The sequence below is a fragment of the Hippopotamus amphibius genome, chromosome 4, assembly GCF_030028045.1.
Source record: "Hippopotamus amphibius kiboko isolate mHipAmp2 chromosome 4, mHipAmp2.hap2, whole genome shotgun sequence".
Taxonomy (NCBI): domain Eukaryota; kingdom Metazoa; phylum Chordata; class Mammalia; order Artiodactyla; family Hippopotamidae; genus Hippopotamus; species Hippopotamus amphibius.
The window spans coordinates 128,147,466-128,175,106 of NC_080189.1; the positions used below are offsets into that span (position 1 = coordinate 128,147,466).

General features: G+C 44.8%; 1 protein-coding gene across 6 annotated transcripts in view; it reads right to left on the reverse strand.

The window, feature by feature from the left end:
• FRMD4A (FERM domain containing 4A) overlaps positions 1–27,641 on the reverse strand; it is a 450,104-nt gene that overhangs the window by 205,212 nt on the left and 217,251 nt on the right. Inside the window, exon 1 of one of the 6 annotated variants that reach the window (XM_057731243.1) lies at positions 18,211–18,255. The exons of 3 other annotated variants lie outside the window; for them this stretch is intronic. The gene's annotated coding sequence lies outside the window, so the exon portion shown is untranslated. Of the gene's footprint in view, positions 1–5,349; positions 5,371–17,476; positions 17,644–18,210; positions 18,256–27,641 lie in introns of those variants that run through there. 2 more of the 6 variants (XM_057731242.1, XM_057731244.1) reach the window with 2 other exon arrangements.

The following is a 27,641-nucleotide window of genomic DNA, read 5'->3' on the forward strand; positions in this document are numbered from 1 at the left end:
AGTAGAGCTGTGGCACAGGTGGTGGGTGGCCACAGAGCAGTGGGAAATACAGCTGGAGAAGCCTATTTACGACAACAGGAAGAAGGAGCATCTTATATCAATGGTCTGAGGATGGCTAAATCACGGATGAAATAGTTAAGTATCTACCGGACAATGTGCTCAAATAAATTTAATCCTAACTGGTGTAACTACTACATTTAAAATGGATAACCAACAAGGACCTGCTGTGTAGCACAGAGAACTCTGCTCAGTGTTATGTAACAACCTAAACGGGAAAAGAATTTGAAAAAGAGTAGATACATGTATATGTATAACTGAATCACTCTGCTGTACACCTGAAACTAACACAACATTGTTAAACAACTACGCTCTGATATAAAATAAAAAGTTAAAACAAAATAACACTAACTCATGTAAAAATGAGGGGAGTCTGGAAAGAGGGTTCTAATTGCAGGTGTTGAGGCTCAGTGCCTTAGAAAGCATACAAGAGATTGGAAAACTACAGAGAGATACTAAGATATAAGCTCTCAGTATCCGTACTACCGCCTAACGATTTGTAACCAGACACAGAAAGTGTGCTGACCAAATTTACAGATGATAAGAGGTTTGTTTAGACAGTCGCTTCAACATCTACAAGTTGAGGTCATATTGTTTAATGGTTTCAGGTCCTGTTCTTAGTTCACACGCTAGAAGCACAGCATCCTGAATAATGAAATCAAGAGGCCTCCTATACTCTTACTACGGTTAAACCATTTCTGGAAATCTGTGTTTAATTCTGGGTACCATATTTTAGGTAGGACATGAAAGAAACTGGAGCAAGGCCAAAGAAGGGTAAAAAGACTGGGTAAAGGTCTGGAAACCATGTCTTCTCAGGGCTGCTGGAAAAGCTGCGTGCTGGCTTAAACAGCAAAGCCTCTAGTGATAGGACCCTGTAATCTATCCCCCATACAAGACCCCTCTGTAAGTGTAAAGGGAGCCCATCATGGATTTCACGGAGGTAACAGGTATAGACTGGACCATCCTGGGCAGGCCTGGATGTGGGGACTTGCTAGTTTGATGATCTAGTGCTAATGTGATGATTAGCTTTGATAACTGACTGGAAGGGAGAACTTTGAGTTGGTGGGCAGAAATGGGGTCAACGAGTAGAAGTGTCAGAAGACACATCAGAATTCAGCAGAAGAGAGAACTTTCCAACAAGCACCACTGCTCAAAATGGAACGAGTTGCCCTGCCATCACTGCAAGCAATCAGGAAAGGCCAGAAGACCGTAAGTCAGGGATGCTGTAGAAAGGATTACTGGACTCCAGGTGAAGGTGGGACACATTTGAAGGTATAAGCCATGGATATAAGTGCACACCTACAGACAAGAATTCCAAAAAAAAAATACTCATTCTAATAACTCATGTATTTACCTATAATGCTTCCAGCTAAATATTACATGTACTTTAATGAAACAAATATTCACCACATTCACTGACAGCTTCAGAACACTTTAAGAAAATCACACTACAGACGGTAGGCACAAACATTATTCTACTTTTTTCCTTACCAATTTCCTTTGTATAAATGTGCTATATTTAAAACACAATGCTGTGCGGAGTGGATATATGTTTCTGTTGTTGGTTTGCTCTTCATATAACTGACAACCAAGAACCAATGACATTTTCTTGGTAACAGGAATTTCCCTATTGTAGTCCAATATCTAATTCAATCTGTCATTTTAATTTTTTTTTTTTTTTTTTGCTTATGTTGTGCTCAGTGGGGTAAGACGACACTTTACAGCTATGGGTCATGTTGAGCAATATGTTAGCATGTTTTTCTTGTAAATATTTTGTTGACCTTAAATGGTATATACATATATGTGTGTGTGATTCAAATAGAATGACATGACTATCATAACAGGCACTCAATAAACATTTTACATGCATTAATAAATATACATTCAAATAACATATATCCTTGCATATCATTTCAAGGGCAATTCCAAACTATAGGTACTATAGCACCTGATTTGCATTCAGTGAGCTATGTTTTAATTTGCGCATTCTGTAGAAACACACCCCCAAACCCAGGCTCAGAAACACATGCATTCCTCGTGGTTTATGTTTTCTGCGTGATGACACGGCACACGATCAGTCTGCCATCAGTGGTAGCTGGGGTGCCTTGTCACACCGATAAGAGAGTTTGGGAATGGGTCCCCCCCACCAAAACAACCCCCTTTGTGTATTATACAGTCAAACTCTCCACTACCCCGAGGGATGTGGGGGGCAGAAAAGAGTATTCTAGACACCCACAAGCTCCTGGAGTTCCATCCTTGGGTCTTTGGTGACTACTGAAGCAAAGTGGGAGAGAATGGGCACCTAAGACAGTGGACTGTTCCCTAGGCCACCTGCTTTCACAGAACCTGCATGGGACACGAAGCAGCCACGTGCCACTCGTGCCTGAGTCCGGGGGCCCAGTGCCAGACGTCAATCCTCCAGATTTGGAAGGAAGTGCTCCAGCCCAACAGGTAATCATTCTGAGACGCGTGCTTCAATTGGGCCAAAATTCCAATGACATCACAGTGCAGCAGATCCGGGGGACATGGGTGCCCTGGATCTGGAAAGCCGCCGTTCTGCAGGATGGTCCCAGCTCGAGGAGGAAGGAGCAAGCCCTTGGCCCTCCCTGGCCCAATGCTCCCAATAAAAAGCTCTCCAGGGAGTGCTTGGGAACCTGGACTGCTTGCAATGAGGGCAGTTTTCACAGCTACCTTAGACGTCTGCACAGGGCAGTCCATCTGGGCTGGAGGCTGCTGCCTGGATGTTTACATAACCGGGTTCTATGGAAAGGATTCGGCTGGAGTGTCGCTGGCAGGAACGGCTCGCTCTTGCATGAGCTGCGCTGGCAGATCTCACCCTCCGTTCATCTTGTTGGAGGTTGCAACGCTGGCCGGCTGCCCCGTGCAGCACCCCAGACGCCTCCTGGAGACCTGCTCCCAGGCCTCCTGATTCTGCTGCAGCAGCGCCATGGGCAGGACAGGACCCCTTGCTCCCCAGCACTGTTTACAAACAGGGGTGGGGCATCAGGCTGGGAAAGGAAGAGGAATAGGGGAGGAGGAAGAAGCAGAGGATTCCAAAACCAAAGGAGGGCTCCCCCCCCCCCGCTTTTCACCCCAGGATGCACCGCCTCTTGGTGGCAATACTGTCTCAGGCTGTAATGCAGTGGTGTAACATGCAACAGCCACGGCAAATGGGGGCTCTAAAAACATCCAGGGTGCCTATCATTGAGAGCAGTTACAGAAATAAAGGCATGATGCTGGATCTGTGAGTCAAATCAAAAATTCTAATTGGACACAGAACCATTTCTCCAAGCTTTCAGCAGGAGGTAATTATTGTGTTGCCTACACATAGGGAAAAAGGAGGAAACAGAGCCTACTGTTTGGGCTGTTTCCACACAAGAAGGAAGGAGAGAGAAGTTTCTGCTTATAGCAGAACTGATTACAATAGCAGGGTTCCTGAGCTTTCCTCTTTCCTGATTTAACTGGGAATGCGGGTGTCAAACAGTTTGCACGTCATTCCAAAGACTTTGGTAACCACACTTGAGTATATTTTCAGCATACACTGGAGAAAAGATCTGGAAATAAGTGTGTGCTGAGATCACTCTTTAGGGAAAGGCAGACTTTTAAATCTGAACCAATATATGAGGCAGGGAATAGCAATTTCATCTTACAGCCTTCATAGTGTCCAGCATGGAGCTTGAAACACACAAAACTCTTGGTAAGTACGACTGATTGAAAAATATGGAGTTGCAATTCTTGGCTGTGGTGATGGTTTCACAGGTGTGGATATATGTCAAAGCTCATCAAATGGTACACTTTAAACACATGTGGCTTACTGTATGTCAAAGATACATCAATAAATCCATTTAAAAGAAGCCTTCAAGGTTCCACGTGATACCTACCTCTGTGCCCCCCTCACTCGGTCTACTGTTCCACCCTCAACTCCTTGCTGTTCCCTACACATCACTATTCTGCCCCGCGCTTGTGAGAAGCTCTGTCCTCTCTCTGGAATGCTCCCCCCAGACACCCACATGGCTCACCTCTTCACATCCTTCAAAGTTTTGGTCACATATCATTTTTTTCATAATATCTCCTCTGACTCCTGAATTTAAAATAGCAGCCTTGCTATACTTCCCAGCCTCTGCTTTATCTTTCTTACAGCAATTACCACCTTCTAGAGAATTAGAGTTATTCCTTTCACACATCAAACAAGGGACAGACCATCAGGATGATCTGAAGAGTCAAATTTGCTTTTGTTGTTGTTACTTTCCTGAATTTTATTATAGCCACGTCTGGTGGATACACACCACACACTTGGCACCTAAGGGACATTTGTTGAGTGAATGAGAGACTGAAGAGTCCAACGTGTGGAGCCGCACATCTCAGCAGAGTTCTTCACACTTTGAGGAGAAACTATTTCACTTTTTATATCCTATATTTTTTAATTTGAAGTGTGAATTGGATTTACAGCATTTCTCAGAGGTTGTCACATGCAGGACTGAGTCACAAAGTCCTTAAATATCAGATCTACTTGGCTGAGTCCCACTTTGTGTCTTTGCCCGGACTTTCTCCTTTCCCAGGCTTGTATATGACATACATAAAGCTGCCCATTCAGCGTCTCCTTTTGGATAGCTGTTCAATATCTCAAACTCAAAGAGAATTACTGACCTATCTTCTTCCATAAACCATCTCCCCTCTCAGTTAATGGCCACTCCAGCTTGGCAACACCATGTGCTGTCCTCTCACATACCACTTCCACCTCACCAGAAAATCTCAAAGTATCCAGACCCTGAACCCTTTTCATCATTGTCACTTTATCACTTGCCCCATTCCTGCAATGGCCACCCAACTGGCACGCCTGCTGTTCCCTCTGCTTGTCTTCCAGTCTAGTCCCCAAACAGCACCCAAACCCTCCCTGTGCAGCCCAAGTGGGATCAGGGTGACACCCAGGTCCACACTCTCCAGCCATCGGTCCCATTTCGCCCAGTGCAGAAGCCTTCAAGGCCCCATGTGACTCCTACCTCTGTGCCCCCCTCACTTGGTCTGCTGTTCCACCCTCATCTCCTTGCTGTTCCCTACATATCACTCTTCTGCTCTGAGCCTGTGAGAAGCTCTTCCCTCTGTCTGGAATGTTCCCTGCAGACACCCACACGACTCACCCCTTCACATCCTTCAAAGCTTTGCTCACATGCCACCCTTTCCTAATGTCTCCTCTGACTTCTGAATTTAAAATAGCAACCTTGCCATACTTCCCAGCCTCTGCTTTATTTTTCTGACAGCAATTAGCACCCTCTGGCACACTATATCATTTACTTATTTATCATGTTTCTTGCCTGCCTCTTCCTTGTTGAGTGCAAGCTCCCTGAGGACACGAAGTTTGGTCTGTTTTGGTTGCTGACATATTCCTGGGACAGAAGAGGCACATGAGTAAGTGTAGGAGTCAGAATGACTGATAATATTGTAAATCAACTACACTTCAATTAAAAAAATAAAGACATGATCCTTCTTTTAGAAGCTACAGTGAGAGACATACACATAAACAGGTCACTCGAATTTGAGATCAAACTGGAACAGTGACCTGATGAGGATGCTGTGGGAGAACAGAGGAGGAAGACCCACTCTGCTTGGAGGAACAGGAGGAGGTAACACTGCAGGTTGAAACTGAAGAACAACCGGGGTGTCCCAGCAGAGAAGGGACAGGAGGGGCCTCTCAATCTGAAGGGTGACTATTTGCAAGAGGCTGGCATCCAGCAAAGGTCAAATGTGCGTGGGGAAAGGCAGGGGTGTGTGGGAGTGTGTGCACAACAGACTGAATGTCTGTGTCCCCCCAAATGCATATGCTAAATTCTAAACCCCAATGTGATGGTAGCAGGAGGTGGGGTATTCGGGAGATGATGAGGTCATGAGGGTGGAGCCCTCTTGAATGGGATTAGTGTCCTTAGGAAAGGGGCTCCAGAGAGCTCTCTCGCCCACTCCCACTGTGTGGGGACACAGCCTCCAGGACGGTGAGAAATAAATGTTTGTTATTTATATTTTGTTATGGTTGCCTGAACAGACTAAGAGAGTGTATGAAGGACAGTGAGAGAGAAGAAGTTTAAGAAATAAGAAGCTACAGGTTATGGCAAGGGCTGTGGTCTACAGAGAATGAAGAGGGGGGTGCAAGGAGAGGTGGAGATGGGATGCTTGCGTGCACGCACGTGTGTGTGTGGTGGGGTAGGGTGGTGGTAAAAGGATAAGTTCTGATGATATTACAACTCAGGAAAGAAAGAGGAGACCTTGAACCATGGCACTGGCAGTGGGCTCCTCACCCCAAAAGAATTTGGGAAGAAAACATATGAACAAGGCATTGAAGAAATTCATTGTAAAAGGCAGGAAGAGTTTGATGCTAGTAATGCAGCAGAGCGGAAGAGTGAGGCAGACATGGTGAGTCACTTATTACTGGGCAGTGATTTTTAAGCCTTAGGAGGAAGAGGAACAGGTAGTCAAAAACCCACAGGTGCAGCTAGTAATAACAAAGGCAAACTCAGCAAAGCATGGGCTGACTCTGGACCACGAGTAGAGTGAGGTTCCTTTGGGGAACTGAATTTACCGAACATTGATAAGTAGCGAAAGACTCAGCGGTTTCAAAGCCGGTCTGACAGGCAATCTCACCAGGGAAGGTCTGATGGGAAGGGGCGGGCAAATGCTGTGGTATTTTCATCCTCACCGTCTGGGCAACAGGGAAAGCTGCAGTAACTTGAGCTTCCCTGCTCCCACCTTTCCACAAACAAACAGCAAGGATGCTCACAAATTAACTGCCTTCTATTTTCAATATAAAACCCAAAGCCACAGTGTAAGCCACAAAACTTACACTTTTCAGATTTTTTCAGTTGGGTTTTGTTAGTTCTTTAGGAGTGCTGTCAGTCCTACTGGCAAGACGAAAAGAAGAACTCAGTCGTTAAAAAATACCCAAAGGACTGTGGTTTGGGATATTATTCTTTGGATAATATTATCAAGATATATTTGAGTATCTTTCCAAGTTGGGAAAGATATCTGTATCTAAAGGGTACAAAATCTCCATCAATAAAGTTACAACCTTAGGAACAGGAGGGCAGGGAAACTAAACTGCCGTGCGCTACAGAAACCACATTTTCCACAATAAAGATGGAACCACAAACAAATACCAGTTTACAATTTCTGCATAAAATGACAGACACACTCCACCCTGTCTAGGCAAATGAAGCCCATAAGCTGTCCTGAAGATCCACCTAAAATAGATCCTTGTTCTGGATGTGGCTATTATGTTCTATAAATACTTTCCTTGTTTTTACATTGGTTTAATGCTTTTATTCTGCTGCCCGTGTGTGTGCCTGTTTAATCCACCTCCAGAAGATGGACCGTCTCTCATTCTGATTTAGTTTATTTAACACTTCGAAGGTTATTAGGTGCTTAGATAATTTTTGATGAATATTCTGCGAACTGGCATGTTGATTTATCCTACTAGGAGGAAACTCTCCCAGTATTTTCAGAGCAGTCAGATGGTGGGTGCAATTAAAAAAACTCACACAAGCATCTGGTACACTCAGGTTCTAGGCTTATTTCTGCCACTCACTTGCTGCGTTAAGTATTTGGGTGACATATAAATAAGAAAATTGGAGCTGAAAATCTTTCTAATTGATGACCAGAAATGGAAAACAACCAAAAATTTTATATACTGATTGGTTTGTTGCCTTTGTTGTTAAAAAATAGATGGTAAACAACAGAAACGTGAAAAGATGCTCCACGTCACTAATTCTGAGAGAAATGCAAGTCAAAACCACAATGTGGTTCCACCTCACACTGGTCAGAATGGCCATCATCAAAAAGTCTACGAACAGTAAGTGCTGCAGAGGGTGTGGAGAAAAGGGAACCCGCCTACACTGCTGGTGGGAATATAAGTTGGTGCAGCCACTGTGGAGAACAGTATGGATGTTCCTTAAAAAAACTAAAAACAGAGCTAGCATATGATCCTGCAATCCCACTCATGGGCATGTATCCGGAGAAAACCATAATTTGAAAAGATACATGCATCCTGATGTTTACAGCAACACTATTTACAATAGCCAAGACATGGAAACAACCTAAATGTTCATCGACGGATGGATAAAGAAGATGTGGTATATATATATACACAGGAATATTGCTTAGCTATAAAAAAGAATGAAATAATGCCATCTGCAGCAACAGGGATGGACCTAGAGATTATCCTACTAAGTCAGACAAAGACAAATATTATATGTTATCACATATGTGGAATCTTAAAAATAACACAAATAAATCTATTTATGAAACTGAAACTGCTCACAGACATAGAAACCTAACTTATGGTTACCAAAGGGGGAAGGGGGGTGGAGGGACAAATTAGGAGTGTGTAATTAAGAGATACAAACTACTATACATAAAATAGATAAGCAACGAGGATTTACTATATAATAAAGGGAACTATATTCAATATCTTGTAATAACCCATATTAGAAAATCATCTGAAAAAGAACATATGTAACTGAATCACTTTGCTGTATACTTGGAACTAACACAATATTTTAAATCAACTATATATACTTCAGTTAAAAAAAAAGGATGGTGTAACCATCGACTGACATACCCTTGTTTCTACTGGAGAATTTTTTCAAGATAAAAGCCCTAAGAGTTTTCTGCTCAATCCTGCAAACTGAAGAATCTCAGAAAGGTAGGGTGATAGAATCCATTAGTGCAAAGGCAAAACCGTATTTCTTCTCTTCCTTCCCCTCCCCCAACCACCCTCACCAGATTAACATTCCTGGACTCACTGGAGACTCAGGGATACATCGGGATGCCGCCCATTCTTTTTTTTTTTGGGGGGGGGGTACATCAGGTTCAATCATCTGTTTTTATACACATATCCCCGTATTCCCTCCCTTCCTTGACTCCCCCCCTCGAGTCCCCACCACCCTCCCTGCCCCAGTCCTCTAAGGCATCTTCCATCCTCGAGTTGGACTCCCTTTGTTATACAACAATTTCCCACTGACTATTTTACAGTTGGTAGTATATATATGTCTGTGCAATAAGCCTCATCCGTCCCAGTAAGGTGAGGACCACTAGGGTGATGTCTTTACCTGCAGAATCCTTTCCTGAAGGCTGGGTGGCATTTATGGAATATCAGAGCTAACGAGTTTTTTTCTTATGCTACTTTCTCTTTACAAAATTCTTTCCAAGATTGTAGGTGAGAAGGTTCCACTTATTTCAGTAGTACTTCTGCTTTCGTGTCCAGTGGCCTTCTTACACCCCATGTTTTCTAAACCTCCTACAGTTAGTACTGTTGGGTTTTCCAGGGACATATGCAAGCCAAGCAGGGAGGGGAGAGTGCAAAGACAAAATTTTGGATTCAAGAGGAGTCTCCCCATTTTTTTTTTTTGTGCTAGGTGTTTCACGGATATTACCTCATTGTCTCCACTGAATATAACTTTTTTGATAAATAAAAAAACTGAGGCCTAGAGAGATGCAGTAACTCACCCAAGTCCTTACAGCCAGGAAGGCACAGAGCCAGAAACCCAAGCCTGGGGGAGATGACCCCACAGCCCCACCCTCCCTTTGCCAAACCACGTGGTCAGGCTGTAGGGACTCCAGTCTTGGCCCTGCAACTGAGACTCCAGCGAGGTCCCTGAACATCTGTGAGCATCTCCTCATTTCTACAAATGATCTCTATGCCCCCTTTCATTCCTAAAACTCCATCTGAGATGTTTGACTTGATGAAGAATCCCAACATCTCATATGTGCGTGGTCCACAGTCTATGCTCAACATTGAGTGTGACTGCAGCCCTTGATGCTTTGCTGTATCCGAGGTCTCTGCTCTCCTGCCAAGACCTGCAGGCTACATCTGTGCTACTGGTCACTCTGTAGTTACTCTGTTACAAAACACTCAACCATCCCAATAAAAGGGGATTGAGAAGGCAGAACACTGCCCTGCATTGTCCGCGGCTCCAATCTGGTGCTTGTCCTCACTACCCTCCCCTCTTTTCTGCTCTCTCTCCGAGCAACAGAGAAATAAGTATCTGATCTCTCTTGGGGGTGGCCAGAGGGAGCAGAGAAACGGGGAAGCCCGCACCGCGCTACCCACTGTTTGTAGGTGTGCTGCCCAGCTCCAGATGGCCCCACGGTATCTGCGTTGCCTAGTTTGGGTTTGTCACATCTACATCCTTCTTCACAGGCATGTGGGGAGAGCATAATTGTGCATTTTATGGTCATGAATGGCACAGCCTGGCAACTCTCCGATTATTATTTCCATTTGCTGTCATGCATTATCAATCTAATTCCCCATTACACGCCATTTTTTTAATGCATTCCTCATACAGCCAGGACAAAGAAAGGCAAAAGCCCTGCAAAGAAGCCTGCAGCACTAGAAGAACAGGCTAATTCTGACGGAAATTGTGGAGTTAGAGTCCAACGCCGAGAGAATAGCTTTTGGCTAATTCGAAGTGAAAATTATCGTCAAAAAGTTTGGTATTTTGCATGAGTACAAAGATGGGCAAGGTACTGCTAAATGGGAACAAGGGGCCACACCACAGAACAGACTAAAAAAGGGTTAGATACAGGAGGACCTCAGAGGTTCCATTATTCTTTAGAGCACTAGATTTTCCAGGTTTCTGAAAATGCTGAAATATATCAGTGTTGGGATTGGTATGAAGAGTCACTCAGTGATTTTTCTCATTCAAATAGGATCTACTGAGTGCCCATCACGAGCAGAGGGTGAATGTTGGGAGCCTTCAGCGAACAGAAGGTGCGCAGTAACTACGGACTGGCAAACAATCGCTACTAAGACAGGAGCAAGATGGCGCATGAGAATGTAATGAGTTTGCGGAGAAGGGTGTGCACTTACAAATAAATGTTCTTGACCATGGACAGCTCATGTCTTCTTGCACTGCGTCAAGGAATGGCAGAGCTCCAATTTTAAAACAAAAAACCAGAGACCATCACACAGAATGGAGATCAGGCTTCGTAAGAAGTTGGATCCTATCAGCTCCAACTCTGAACTAGAGGTAACGGTGCTTGAACATCTAAAGCGGGGTTACCCACTCCGATGGAACCTACCAGCTCATTTTTTCTTGATTATTTGGTAGTCATAAGGCTGCTGAACTGAACCAGATCCCTTCCAGTGATCACAGCCTTTATTCTGAGCAGTAATGTCCATCTTCAAAGAGAAAAGTATTTCTCTTTTGGGGAAAAATACCTAATTTTCACTGACACGACTAAGAATTGAACACTCCCCTCCCCCCCACTCAACAGTACCCAAAATAAACATTAACACAACTCACTAAACAACAGCAATAGCTCTGACCATCTTCCGAGAAAGTGAGAGAGGCATAATGATAGATATATTTAGGATAACGCTGCTGGTGGTGGGGCTGGTAGCCTCAAAAGTAAGGGTGTGTCTAAATTATTCCTTGTAAGAGAAAGACGTGCTGATCCCACAGGACAGGGAAAACGGTGGCAGCTGATGGATTTAGGGAACCAAAAGGAAAGTGCTGTGGAGAGAATTTCTGATAAGCTGGATTTATGCTGATTTGGAAAACTTGCAAAAGCGAGTAGCGAAACCAGCAGGCTTTGTGTGCGATAGTGACCCCAGAGCCCAGAGTACCAAGAGCTATTGTACCAGCTCTTGAGATTAAATGTCCTGGGAAAAGCAAAAACAAAAATGGAACACACTGCCAAAACACTTCAGTCTGATTATGGCTAGAATGAACAGCACAAGGTGAAATGCTCAAATCTTACCCTTCCCCAAGGTTCGACTTTTAGTGGCCACTTTCCCCAGATCCTTTAAAGTCTTTGATTTTGCTTATTGTAGGAAAAGTTCAAGCACCCATGTATCCTACATAACTGATGGAATGATCCTTTCTTTTCCTTTTCTCCCATCAACTCCTACCTGTTAGGAGCCATCCAATATCTACTTTTGTTCCTTTAATTACCTATTCAGAGAGCAATGGACAGCAAAGAATCAGAAATGTGCAAGATGGAGAGAACGGATAACCAGTGTCCTGGGAGGTTACTAGCACATGCTAATCCTGTGAGGCAGTTGCTCTTTTGCATCTTTAGCTCAAGAGGAATGCAGTTTTTAAAATTTAGATCTAAGATCATTGTCCCATGGCTTCTCTCCCTATGAGGTCTCAGAGATCCTTTCTAATAGAGATGCTGGAATTTTTCACAATGAATAAACCACAGAATTTCTGCCACAAGTTATTGACACATCAGCTGATACCCCCAAACAAACAAACAAACAAACAAAATGAATGAAAGCCTAGACTTACACATTCTGATACTGTGTAGAACATGGTTTAAACTAACTTCGTAACATATTTAACTGTTAGCACATCTTTCTCTCTTCACCTCGTTTAAATGGAAATTCTCCAGAAGCTACACTGTTTCTTTTTTCTTTTTTTAAAAAGAAGTGTTGACATATGCAAAAATTTGTCAGAACAAAGCCTGAGCTTTGAACATGCTTCATCATATTTCCAGTCATTCAGTGTGTCAAGCTAAATGCAACTCTTATAACTGATAAGTATATGACATACAAATAGAACTGTAAGTCTTTTACTTATACACACACACTAGAATTAATAACGTGAGCACAGTGGTATATTTATGCAGTAAAGTCGGTCATGGTCTTCTTTGGAGGAGGTCTCACTCAACGCCACATTTACTAAATGACAAAGGTACCCTAACAGGTCCCCTCAATATGCCATTTCCTGCACCTTTCATCTTATCACTGCCTCTCCCATCAAAATCGATCACACTTTCTCATTAACTCATCAAGGCTGACTCAAGAGCCCATTCCTTTACAACTCTGGCATCCCCACTAGTCCACAGAGCCTTTCCCCAAGTTCCAGAACCCAAGCAAGGACTCATTCTTGGTTTGTCCTTTGACCTCAGGCTGTAACTGGGCTGTTATAATAAAACTGTGCACCATCTACAACTGGGAGGCAGTTCTCATGGATTATGAAATCAGCAACTCAGCGAACCTCAAGGGGTTTCCGTTTCCCCCACGATGAGATAATGCTAATGGCACTTGCCACCTGCCAGGCTGTCAGGGGACTTGGCAACAATGCCTACAAATTACAAAGAGGCCCTATGCCATAAATAACAAGTCTTATTAATAAAATTAGTTCAAGTGCCAGAAAGAATATTAGCAACAGCAGTGGCAGATCACACTTGGTCAGAATAAAAGTGGGTGGAGGAATCAAAAAGTGGGTAGAAGATCCAAATAGACATCTCTCCAAAGAAGACATACAGATGGCCAACAGGCACATGAAAAGATGCTCCATATTGCTAATTATCAAAAAAATGCAAATCAAAACTACAGTGAGGTATCACCTCACACTGGTCAGAATGGCCATCGTCAAAGTCTACAAATAACAAATACTGGAGAGGGTGTGGAGAAAAGGGAACCTTCTTACACTATTGGTGGGAATGCAAATTGGTGCAGCCCCTGTGCAGAACAGTATGGAGGTTCCTTAAGAAACTAAACATAGAGCTACCATATGATCCTACAATCCCATTCTTGGGCATATATCTGGAGAAAACCATAATTCAAAAAGACTCTCTGAAATGACCAGAGAGTCATGGTAAATTCCAGTTCAGGGTGACCATTGTTCCCCAAAGAATAATTTCCCCCAGATCACCGAGCCAGTAAGTCTCAGAGTGGTGGGAACGGGAAGGAAATTTGTGAGTGGGTGTGAGGAGTGCCACCTTCTTCAGTCCCTGGGCTCTGGGTTAGTAATTCTGGCAGCAGCATCACCATAAGCTGTTCCTTTGTTGAGAGTATTGATGACTTTTACAGGATGGTTCCCCACCTTGCGATGTGTTACCGTGCTGGCGTGGTGACCAGTTCTTCACCTGACCAGCACACCTTTCTGTAGTACAGCAGCTCCTGGTAAAGCACACATCCTAAAACAAGCAAATCCCATGGGCAAAAAACCATTGCCTCCCTTTTCCCGGTCTCTTCCTCTCTCCCTACCCTGCTCCGTCCCTCCCTTCCTTGGCAAAGCAGAGGTACTGCTTGTAGTTTTGCTTGCGTAGATGTCCCTTCTCTATGGTTCCTGGGTGGAGCTATAAAAACTGCAGTGCTTGTGTGTCAGTGCACTAATCAGAGGTACCTTCCCATGAAGCTGTAGGGATGGGCTGATGGAGGAGATGGCGTATGGCAGGAGTGAGCCTTCTGGGGGTGTAAGAATTTACTGGTGCCTTAAGAACCTATTGTGCCCGGTCCCATGTACACCATTGTCATCTGATGGTGGAATGCTGCTGGCCATGCACTTTATGGCTGGTGGAGTATAGAACACCCTGTTCACAGTGCTCAGCTAGGTGTGAGTGCTTATTTCCTGTCCCATTTTCAGTCATTTAGTCTCCAACAGGGCCCAACAAAAAAACACACAATGTTTTTTAAGAGGAGTGTAATTATTTGCTGAATAGTGCCTGGATTTGTTGTTGAGCTTCAAGGCTTTTTACCATGAGTCTTGTGCTGAGGCTTGCTGTACGTGCCATAGAACGTTCCAGTCTGGCACAGGCACCCTAAGTACTGTTGGATCTGCTGGGTCAACCCAGGTAAGTCTAAGAACTGATTGCATTGCAGTCTGGACCAGGCAGAGAGCCTTATTCTATTACGTACTCCACTCAAGGCTGGTAGTTTACCTCCCAGATGGGTGAAAGTGGTAACCCAAATGGAGTCTATGTTGCCTCCAAAATTCAGAGGCCCACCAATTTTTGTGCTTCTTTTTAAGTGGTAGGAAGCGCAAGGTACAACAACTTAACATTCACTTTTGGGAGACTGTCACGATATGCCTTCAACCACTGGTACTCATGGAACTCACAAAAGTAAAGTCCCCCATTTTTGTGGGATTTCTCTCTTATCCCCTGGCTTGCTGTATTTTACCAAAAGTATCTACAGTACTTGCTATTCCTGTGTTCTAGTCCTAATAAAATGATGTGATTAATGTAGTGGAAAAAAAAAAAAAAAAGATACATGCACCACAATGTTCCTTGCAGCACTGTTTACAATAGCCAAGATGTGGAAGCAACTTAAATGTTCATTGACAGATGAATGGATAAAGAAGATGTGGTATATATATATATATATACACAATGGAATATTACTCAGTTATAAAAAAGAAGGAAATAAAGCCATTTGCAGCAGCATGGATGGACCTGGAGATTATCATACTAAGTGAAGTAAGTCAGAGAGAGAAAAACAAATACCATGTGATATCCCTTACATGCGGAATCTTAAAAAAATGATACAAATGAACTTATTTATAAAACAGAAACAGACTCACAAACAGAGAAAACAAACTAATGGTTACCAAAGGGGAAAGGCGGGGAAGGAATAAATTAGGAGTATAAACTAGATAACCAACAAGGGCCTACTGTATAGCACATGAAACTATATTCAATATATTATAATAATCTATAATGGGGAAGAATCTAACAAAGAATATATATATACGAATCACTTTTCTATACAGTTGAAACTAACAACGTAAATCAACTATATCTCAATAAATTTTTCTTTTTAAAGTAGGTGGAGGGATTTTCTGATCCTCATTTCAACTAATACTGTTCCCTTTTAACAGGAGAAGAGCAGGTTACTTAAGGTTACTTCCACCCACACAACTTCGCACATCCAGCATGGCTTTCTTCCAAGTTAATTGAGGCAACACTGTATTCACTAGCAGTGCAATATAGTGTTAATTTCAAAGTAAGTCCAAATAGTGCTTCCAATCAAAGTAACTGCAGCTATTTAACTACTGGGGACCAAAGAGATTCAAATCTATTTGCTGTAGGACTCCCTCATTCCTGGTGTGCCACAGGGGCCCCTCAGCCCACAGAAGAGGCTCACCCTCTGACCCTCTAGGATGAACGCATTGAGAATCACAATCGGATTTCTGTTGATATGAAGGTTTCGTCTTCCCACCATGTCCAAGTCAGACTCCAAAAGTGACCAAATGCTATGAATGAACTTGAAGCAATTTAAAAACCAGAAACAAAACAACGAAATATGTCCTCCCATCCCCCTTCAACCCCCCCACTTTGTTGCACATTTGAAAGATGGCACACAGAGCTAAGTTCTACTAAGTACAAGGAATAGATTTTTGCATCCAGCTCCTGAGACAGTTCCCCCAGGGTCAGCAGGGGCTTCCCTAGATGAAGTCAGAAGTTTGCCCCTAGCCCTTGGCCCGGTGCCTTCCTGAACATCAGTCATGCTTTCGGAAAAGGACCAGACTTACAGATGCTGAGGCGTTAGGGGGATGTGAGTAGCTGTTCAAAACTCACGCAGGTAAATGCAGATCAAGTCGGCCTGACCAGGTGTCTAAATACTGCTGTGGCTACTCCACCAATGAATAAGCCATCCCCACTAAACAGCTCAGTTTTTAAAATGTGCTTAGCTTAGGTGTTCTGAGCATCCCTTCCTTTTACCAGATGCTGTAAGGATTCAAACTGAAAGAAGCCAGAACACAGGTAGCAACCTCTACTGGGATGTTCCATTCATAGGGGAAAAAGAGCCTCCTCCATTCACGGTGGGGTCAGGCAGTCCTTTACTGGCATTGGATCGCCTTTCTCAGCAAGCAGAGCTTCCGGGGGACTGGCATGGCTGCATCATTCAGAATGAGTGTGTCTATTAAGAAGCCACCGCCAGACCTATTATTAGAACAGCCATCCCTTGGAAATTTTGCAGAATTCGCTTGCATCTATGGAGCAGTTACTCTGCTAACGAGGTATCGGAGAAAGGCACCGAGTTTCTGACTACACATGGGCAGTCCACAGGGCTTTCTAAGTACAGGACCTGTTCATCTTTTCTAAATGCAATATGCACCCACGTTTGGGCGGCTGCCTGCAATACAGAAGCACTGGATTTGGTCATTTTTCAATGACCACGTCTTGAAGGGGTTTCCCTCTCCTCCTCCTCCCGCTGTCTCCCTGCATCAAACTTGCTGCAGCCATTTGGAATGTGAAACAGCAGTCCATTTTAGCAGTCCTAGGCAGCCGGAGGTCTGCAGCGTGCCTCCTGCACCCAAAGAACAGCACTGCCCTGTCACTTCCAGAAAAACGGTTAAAAAAAAAAGAGAGAGAGAGGGAGGGAGAGAAAGAAAAAGAAAAAATCACGCCCAGGTCCGCCCGCAGACGTCCTTTCCTTTCTCCCCGGGTAAATCCAGCCAGTGTGAGGTCGAGGTGCCAAAGAAAGTGGGTGTGGGGGGAGGGGGTAGCAGAGGGTGTAGAGTCGGTGCCGCACGTGGGGTGGGCATTGGAACAATGTCACATCCACGGCATTAAATGCTCTGCGTCCTCAGTAAAGCAGAAGTGTCATGTCTCTCTCACCGGCCCAGAAATGGACCCAGAAGTGCTGCAGAATCAGTCGCCTACCCTCAGTCGCGGCTGGGAAACAAAGACACATTACCTTTTAGTCGTGGCGCTTCCCGGGGAGCCGAGGAACTTCAGGTTTGCAGCGGCTGATCCGCCGAAACGGGCGTCCCATGCGCCCCGGGTGCGCAGGCCCCGGGCCTATCCGGCGGCATCCGCGCCCGGCGCCTCCGCCTCCGCCTCCTCCTCGGCCGCGCGGCGCCCGCAGCCGCCCCGCCGTCCCCGCGGGTCCCCCGTCAGCCCATCGCCCGCTCGCGCCGCTCACGCCGAGCCTGGCCGCGCGCCAGGGCGCACCGCCGCCGGCCCGCCCCTCGCCCGCGCGCCGAGCACCGGGCCGCCGCGCCCGGCCCACCGCATCCCGGCCGGCCCCGCGCGGCGGCCCCGGGCACCGCGAGCGCGCTCGGGGCGGCGGGAGGCCCGGCGATAGGCCGGCTCCGGCGAGTCCCGCGCGGCCGAGCGCGCCGCCGCCTCCCGCGCCCGCCGCCTTCCCCCGAGCGCCGCCCGCACCGGTACAACAATGAACGCGCCCGGCCCGGCCCGGCCCGGCCCCTGCCCGGCCCGGGAGTCCCCGGTTCCCTCTCCGCCGCACACGCGATCGGGACAAAGTTAGGTCCCGAATCAGCCGCTGAGCAGCAGAGGCTGTGCGGAGCCAGAGGCGTGCGGGAGAAGAGCGGGGATTCCGAACCCGAGAACCCCCCGCCCCCAACAAACCCCACCGAAACCCGCCGCGGGAGGCCCCCTCCCACCCTGGGAGCCGGAGAAAGAGGCTACCTTGGCTGAACTTGATTGAAGGTGCGGCTCTTATCCCTCGATCTAGTCCAATTTTCTTGCATTAATCTCCCCTCAACTCTTTGGAAATGGAAGTTCCTGTGAGATAACCCAGTCGTGGGGCTATTGTGAGGATTCGCAACAATTACTGCGGAGAGGAGACTCCCATTTCCAGAGCCTGGGGGAGGAAGACGGCCTGACACGTTCTCTTTCCAAAAAAGAGAAACAAACTGGGAGACTATCCCAACCGAGAACAATAACTCAATTCACATTGTATGTCTAAATGTTTATTGCTTCAGGAGCTCAATTTGCCTTAGACATTTTTTTTTCATGAATTGTCAAAACACGGTTGATGAAATAAAGGGAGAAGCAGACAGGAGCACCCGCTTAGCGAAGGTGGAAAAGCCAGCTTGCCTCAGAGGTAAAATCTTCCTCTAGAGCTCACTCGTCATCCGTCTACCCACCCACCCACCCATCCACCCATCCACCCATCCACCCATCCATCCTTCAAGGGAGGGATTGGTTCCCAGTTCACCATAGTCTGAAGGAGACCCTTGCACCATTTTTTCCCAGGACATTGGAGGGAGTGAAAACTTAAAAACTTTATAATAAAAAGAAATCTCACACATTCTATTTTCCAACTGATCTTTTCAGACACAGCTTGTGTATTCTCTAAAGATCTCTGGCAGACATTTTGACAGTTCAAGAGGTCTCACAATTAATAGAAGGGAAACTCTGCATATGGTTAGTGTTGGAGGAGAAGGTGAACAACTGTGACAAGGGCTACGCATCTTATTTCAAGCTGTGGTGATCACATGCTCCTGGCTGGGGGATTTGATTATCTGGATCTGAGTAATGGGAAGCTGAATGGGAAGTTTCTGTATTTTTGAAGTCCTTGAGGATTGTTCTCACCCCAAGCCCTGTTCTTTCATATTGCAATTGAAGCCCATCTCCTCATGTTCTGAGGCCCTTAAAGGGAATGTTATTTCTTTGGAAGCAGATTATTTCCAGTGCTTATTTGTTTTGACTGCAACACCTAGCAGGTGGTGGTTGAGGAAATGTTCAAACCTAACATTTCTCTTCCGATAGTTAGTTTGCATCCTTAGAAGAGTCTTTGGATTCCATCTACAACCATCTCCTGCCTTTCCACCTTGGCCATCAGAATTATCAACATGTCCTGAACTCAAGTTGACCCACTGGCAAAGCCTCTTTCCAGGTTCCCTAACTTACTAAACAGCATCCTTCCTCTCCCCAGAGGGATAGAAGGACCTTTCATCTCCTTCCTCTTACTCATTCTTCACTGTCAAATTATCACCAAGCCCATCCTCATAAATAGCTCTGAAAAGTTCCTTGAGAGCAGCCCCTTGTCTGACTTGTTCCAATAGTGCCTGGTGCCGGATGGTTAATCTTTGTTGCATAAGTTACCCCTGCCCCCAGGCTCAGTGTCTCCAGCAACCACCTAACTGGACCCCAGTCTTGTCTCTCAAACACGTTCACCATACCACCTGGAGTCATTCCCCTGAAACTCACATCTGATCACAGGACTTCTTTGCGTAAACTCATTTAGGGTTTTCCCGGACCTTAGGAATAAAGTCCTCGCTTCTTTAGGTGGCTAGTATGTCCGGAGCAACAAGTTCTCCTTATCCATCCAGGTTTGTCTGTTGCCCCCAAACCTCCACCATCACTCTTGCCCCTTGAGCTCCATAACCCTATTCCAGGTCCCCTGTGTTCCTGGTTCTCACCAGTCCCCTTGTTCCCCAGCAGCCAGTGACTGTAGAAGCCACTCAGATCATGTCACATCTCTACTTAGAACTATCCAGGCTTCTCACTGCTCATGAAGCATCCTCTCCATCTTCATCATGTGTTACATAGTCCCTCGCTATGCTCTGCCACCCGCGCCACTTTTCTGCTTGTGAATGACTCTTTCCTTTTCTTGGCTTTTGCATGTCTTGTTTCTCTTGCCTGGAATGCTCACTGCCCCCACCAACCCCACTCCTTATAGTTGGCTCCTTGCCAGCCTTCAGGTTTCAGCTCAAACACTGCCTCCTAGATAACCTTCCTTGATCAGCATGTGGGAAGCGATCTCCCCAGCTGCTCTTTGTATCATTAGCCTGTTTATTTCCTTCTTAACTATGATTGGTATTCACAGCTGCGTGTTAAAGACACAGACTGATGTCAGACTTCCAGAGCTTGGCTCCTGCCTCAGCCACCTGCTAGCTGTGCAACCTTGAACAAGTGTCTTAACATCTCTGTGCCTCAGTTTTCTCATTTGTGAAGTGGGAACCGTAATACTACCCACCTCATAGGGTTGTTCTAAGGATTAAATGAATCAATATATGTGAAACACTTAGAACAGGACCTGGCAATATAAATGTACACATGTGAGGGCCTTTATGTGTTTTACTCTGTTCCCATAGCCCGGGCTAGTCCCTGACACAGTCTCTTTACCCTCTAAGTCTTTTGTGTTTGGAACCCAAACTGAGAATGGATACAAATTTAAGAAAGAAAAATTACATTTGAAGAATTTAAGTAGTGAGAGAAATAGGCCATGATAAAACGATGAATCAGATATAAATTCAAACTTAAATTATCTGGAAGTTAATGAAATTATGAAGGAAATATATTCTCTGTTTCACCAGCAGTGATCCTTGGAGCTGATGGTGACAGCTTTGCCAGTCAGAATTCTGTAATGGTCTGTTTTCTGAAGAGAGGCCAGTTCCGCCACCAACAATTCAGGCAGTTTCTTGCAAAGACATAAAGAATCAAAGGACCTTTGCAAAGTGTTGGTGCATTGGCCAGCCCTAAGATGTAGTTGTGATGAAAGAATAGAGCGTGTTTCCATTTTCAGCTTGAGTGTGATGCTTTCTGAAGTATCTAACTGAAGAAGGAAACGTGGAAGGCTGGTTTCTGGACATATGCCTTTGTGTTTTGCTTTCATGGCTGGAGAAGATTCAGAAAGAAGGAGAAATACTTATCCTTTGGTTCTCCCAGAGGGCAAGCAGGATTTTGAGACCTGATTACCTGGGGTTCTTGCAGAGTTAGGGAGCTTTGTGTTGAAAGGAGCTAAAGCCTCTGAGAGAGGAGAGGTGCTGTTAAGCGTGGAAATGGGGGATGGAAAAAGTATGGAGAAAGCCAGTAGCACCCCCTGGAAGAAGGAAAGGGGTGCCACCTGCAATTGGAAATACCCATCTGCATGTCTACAGAGTGCCTCAAGAGGGCGCTGGTCATCTGCTGGGGCAGCCTGAGGGCAGTGGATGAAGGTACCAAATTCTAAGAGGTGTGTCTTAGGCACAGCAAAGGATCTTAGGGTTCGGCCAGGAGGGATGGAGTCTTTAGCTTTAAAATGGACTTCATTTTACTTGAGCATCTCAGTGGCATCTATGCTGGGTCAATGACAAGAGACCCTTTTCCTGTCATGAGGTATCGATAGAGTGTGAGTTGGGGGAGAGGAAAGAATGAGTGAATTCCTGCCACCTTGGTGAGTAAGGACATTGATTTAATTGGATTTGGAGGAGTAAACTAATGTGATTTTTTTACACCCAAAGTTGCAGAGCAAAACTTATACCCACTTCACTAATAGAAAGTACCCAGTTCTTGGACTTCCCTGGTGGCACCTTGATTAAGAATCCGCCTGCCAATGCAGGGAACAGGGGTTCGAGCCATGGTCCAGGAGGATCCTACATGCCACAGAGCAACTAAGCCCATGCGCCACAACTACTGAGCCTGTGTGCCACAACTACTGAAATCCATGCACCTAGAAGCCCATGCTCCACAACGAGAAGCCACCACAATGAGAAGCCCACACAACGCAACAAAGAGTAGCCCCTGCTCGCCACAACTAGAGAGAAAGCCTGCACAGCAACAAAGACTCAACACAGTCAAAAATGAAAGAGAGAGAGAGAGAGTGAGGGAGGAAGAAAGGAAGGAAAGAAAGAACCTGGTTTTTAACTCTAGGATCTGAAGTCACAGCTTTCCTAACAACCTCGGGGCAGTACATGGAGCAGTTAGGAGAAGATGCCTCCACTCAGATCTTAGCTAGAGCACCACTGCTGGTGGAGAAGGATGATACTCACTCACTCCTTTGTGAATCTGTCCATCTAAGGACAGACACCAGCATGGGGTATATCTGAGTCTGGGCTGCACATTCCTTTGCTAGGAGCCCTAGAATCTAGCTCTGAAGGCGAAGTGTGACCATGGACAAGTCTCTTAATTTTTTGGTGCCCATTTCTGCACCTTTGAAACTGGCCTGATGATCATCTCTCTCTCTAGCATTATGAAGACCATGGATTCAACACATATTAACTATTTTCAAAACCACATACCTGATCACAATTGATAGCTAACATCATTATGAGTACATATTCTGTGCCAGGCACAGGGCTAAGAACTTCCCAAGCATTTGTTAATTTGATCATCACAAGATTCCTATGAGAGGGAAACTATTTTTTCTCTCTCTTCTATTTTAAGGAAACTGTGGTTTAAAAAGGTGAAGTCACAAGCTGGGGGCGGTGGGGGGGAGACTCTGTTCATCAGATGTGAACTCAGAGTTATCCTTTTGTGACCCTGAGCTCATATCTTCCAAGCCTGACTACCTTGTACTAACACACATGAAATATATTGGCAATTACAGTGAGCAGGGCCACGCACTTACTTTCTATACACTATTAATTACAGATTGAGCCACTGTTGGAATTGGGTAGCATCTAGGAGGTGATAATATGTTGTACTGTTACATTAGTTCCTAACATGTACCAAATGGACATTTACATCCCTTCCTATGTTTCCAGAGAATAATACTAGCATCTTTTTTTCTACACTTTCACCAGATTTTGAGGATAGAGCAAGACCCCTCTGGGGGCAGGTTAAGGTCCTTGACTGGTTTTAAATGAACCCTATTATATTTTTATACCCAATCCTTTTTTTCTCCTCACTCCCAGGTCAATTAAAGGCCAATTCTCAGCCACTTCCATCAAAAAGAAAGAATCCCATGTCCTCTCCTGGCCAGACAGCAAGCACTTAAGACCACGGTCCCTGGGGTATGTGAAGAAACCATCTAATAGCTGTGTTTAATTTTGTTATTTTTTTTAAATAGCAATGTCATTTTTTAATAGCTATGTTTTATAATCTTGTTATGTTCTCATTACATGAGATTGTTGCTTATTATTTTTTCCTGGTTGGGAATCCTGATTTCAACTGCCTCAACTCAGGGGAGCAAAAACCCAGGGCGAGTCTTTGTGAAACACAGACAAGAATCAATCCAAACATCACAAGCTAATTAATGTCATTTGGAGCCCCTGGGAGCAGCTGCAATACAGTGAGTACCATACTATAAAATTGGTGCACATTAGAAGTACACTGAAGGACATAGGTTAATGCTCTCAGCAAACCCTTTTTGTTTATTTGCTCTGAAATACATATATGAACCGTTGTGAAGACTTACACGGCCCTTGCCAGGTGTCAGATACTGCTTACGTGCTTTATATACAATAACTCATTTACTCTTTGCAACAGCCCTGGGAGGTAGGCGCTATTATTAGCCCCACTTGGAGGGAAGGGAAGAAGGCAGGGAGATGGTTTATAACCCACCTCAGGTCCTACAGATGATAAATAGGCACCAGCCAATTATCAAACGTGGGTGGTTTGAGTCCAGAGATGAGATTATTAACCCTCACTCATTTCCCCTTCCAGTGGTCAAGTATTTGGGGCACTGCGTGCCTTATTTCCTAACACAGTGTCTATCAGCTGGAATGCAACACACAATACTTACTTATTCGTGAGCCCGTCACCTCATTACGAAAGGGAGTTAAGGCAGAGATATTTGTGAAATCGAACGGAAAACATTTTCAGCAAGGATTCCTTTATCAGTTGGAACTTTGAATCGTGAGCAGGCTTCTGTGCAGGTGACATCAATTACTCAATCTCTCGAGCAAGCCATAAGAGTGCACTGGAACCATGAGCCAGTGTGGGAGGGAGGGCCCCAGGATTTAAGAGAACAGGGGCCCCTGTGCCCCAGGGAGAAAAGGCAGGTCAGTTTCCTGGAGTTGAGATGGGGCTGAAAACTGTCATCTAGTGATGACGTGTGATGTGATGATTTTTTTTTTCTGCCACCAAATAAAGATCAGACCTACTCCAAATTATCATGGCAAAGAATTTGCTATAATTCATGTTATAAATAAGGTGGGTTCAGTGCAGCAAGTTTCTAAGACTCTGACTCAAATTGGAAGTTGGTTAGGCTGTTTGTTGAGATGGGAATTGGATATGCAAGGTTAGAACTCCAAAAGAGGTATCTGGGTGGGAAAGAAAAAAGGTGGTCCATATCTATACATAAAGGGCATTTAAACCTATGGAAATTGATGAGATTGTCCAGGAAAGATACTGTCAGGGGAAAAGACGGTTCAGGACCTAGCTTTCAGGCAGTGGTCTTCAGACTTAAGCCAGCATTGGGATTGCCTGAAGCCTTGTCAAAACAGATCACTTGATCTCACCTTCCCCAGGTCCCCCAGAGTTTCTGATTCACAAGTCTGGATTGGGGTGCAAGAATCTGCATTTCTAATCAGTTCCTGGAATGCTGATGCTACTGGTCACTGAGCATCTCTATTCTGCTGTCTTCGCTCTGCTCTGGGTACCCTGGCCTCCCTGCTGTTGTCCAGACTCATCAGACTCCCTCTAGCCTAGGGCCTTTGCACTTCCCTCTGCTTGGAATGCACCAGCCCAATCAAGCCCCAAACCTTTTTCAGGTCCCTGCTCAAATGTAACCTTCTTAGAGATACCCTTTCTGACCGTCTTTTTTTCTTCTTCTTTTTTTCAGTAGCAAGAAATGGAAGCAAGTTTTACTTTTTTCATAGCTGTCACTCGATTCTTCAAATGCCAAACTCACTGTGGTCTACAACCATCCTCCTTAAAAAAGCGACTCCTCCCACTTGCCCTCCTGCTTCTGCCCCTCATCCTCATCCCTTCTCTGGTTAATTTTTCTCCGTTTCCCTTATCACCTTCTAACAGACTATATAACACATATTAGTGTGTTTTGTTCATTATCTGTCCCTTGCAGGAGAGCAGGGATTAATGTCTGTTTTGTTTTTTGCTGACTCTCATGAGCCTAGAACAGTCCCTGGCACATATCAGATGTCCAATAAGTCTTCACTGAAGGATGGATTAAATGAAGGAATAAGCATTCTTACCTGTAGAATTGTGGTTTTAAGAGTTTAATTCTGATGGAAACCCCTTGTAACTAGTTGTCTCCATATCACAAATGAAATATGACCATGTTGTTCCATTCTGAAAAAAAAAATCTCCTCTTGTACCCGGGATAAAGCCAAAGATCCTTGGGTATATTCTCCAGTAGGCACTGGTTGGGGCTGGGACTGGTTGGGTCCCAGCTCAGAGGGAACAGACTCTGAGGTGGTCCCAGTCCTCCTGTTGCTTATAACCTGTTTATAACCCTCTCCCGCTCTAAAGTAGCCTGAGCACATCTCTAACTATGTAGCACTTTAATTGTAACCACTTCATAGCACTTAAATTGTACCCATTTCCGCATTTGTCTATATACGCATTCATTTCCTCCAAGGCAGGAATTATGGCGGTGCTTTGTTTTTGTTTTTATTTTATTCAAAGTCCTCAAAGTTTGTTCATCTGTACACAGTATATTTCATGTTGCTTTATCACTTCCTTGTGGCCAAGCATTAGGATCATTACCCAATAGATTTTTAGAGCGAAATCCACGCAGCTAATAAAAAACAGGAGAAGCATCTGTGATGGTAGGAAACAGCATTTGACCGGTGTTTACATGCAATCCTGTATAACTGTTTTAATAAAGGCGGCCTAAATTATAGGCAATCTGAAGCTATAAATGAGCTCCGCCACTCATAAGTGAGCCAGGGCAAGTCGTGTGGTGTGTGCACTGCCAGTGGAGTGGAACCTTCTGCACTGCCTGCTGCAGATTCTTAAAAGCGTTGGCAGAGGCCTGATGAAAACACAATAATCCTGCAGCTATAATTTCTATCTTGAAATCGGTATTTTCCCATCTCTCTTCTTAGTCTCTACTTAGTAAACTCTAAATCATTTTGATGTTGGCCTTCAGAAACATAAGGTTCTTCCTTGGTTTATATTCTTTTCTATTTTATATTCTTTCCTAATGGGGTCTTGGGAAGATCTTCACAGGTCTCTTCTTGGATCGCACCTCCTTTTTCACTCTCTCAAAAGTGCAAAATAAGGCAAATAAACACTGTGGTCTGAATAGCTGATCCTAAGCAGAGGGGAGGGTGCTCGAGGACAGTTTTGGTCTTGAGCTCTTAGTAGAAGAGGGGATACACAGTGGAGAGAGAGGAAAGTATCTTTAGGATCTTCAGAGGATGCCTCCTATGCCATTTACAAAGAAAATTACCTTGAAAATGGTTATAACCTCAACTGGGATGGGATAATAATAATACTGATAATAATAATAATGGCTATTATTTACTGAGTGGCGCCAGGCACATTATGTGAATCATCTTTAATTCCTGCAGCAACACTGCAGGTAGGTATTATTAATTTCCACTGTATAGATACAGAAATTGAGGCTCAGAAACATTAAGTAACTTGCCAAAAGTCCACTCCCAGAGAAAGGCAGATTTGAATCTGAGTCTGTTTCCAAGTCCTCCAAAATGTAAGACTTAATTTTGAGCAAAAGCAGAAGTTGGTTAACCAAGGACTCAAAGCGAGAAGTCTTGGGATTGGTTTCTGGTGAAGTGGATGGATGGCAAGGGAGCTCCCGGAAGGAATGGAAAGCAGGAAACACCAAAGACAATATTCATCTAGGTGATGGTTTGCTGATCACTGCTCCCAGCTGCCTCTGGTTATCCAAATCACCCCCACCCAAGCAGAGTTCTGCAGACACCTGGAGGTAGTCCCCACCAGCAAGTCCAGTGACAGGACGTAGCTGAGTCGGCACTGCCCCCCGTTGGCTAACCCTGGCATGACTCCTGGTATGTATTTTGACAACAGTTATTTGAGGATGCTCTGTAGTCCTAGTGGTTAGCACCTCTGATTCTGCTCCTTGTCCCTGTACAGCTTTGAACAGGTCAGTCTGATTCTTCAGGCAGGACCTTCCTTATCTGTCTACACAGCAGGCTGAAACCAGTATTAGGATCCACTTTCCTGCCCCAAGATCCGAGAGACATAGAAAGTGGTTAGGAGTGCAGGCTATGGCACTGGACTGCCTGGGTTTGAACCACTTACTATTTGTTGTACTATCATACAAGTAACCTTAGGCTAATGAGTTCTACACTTCAGTCAGCCTCAGCTTCCTATTCATAGGCTTGCTATGAGGATTGCATTGCAAAATGGATAGCTTTTGGCACAGAGTACATGTTTAATAAAACGTTCTGTTAGGAGAAGAAAGATGGCGAAAGACCTATATGCAGAAAACTATAAGACACTGATGAAAGAAATCAAAAACA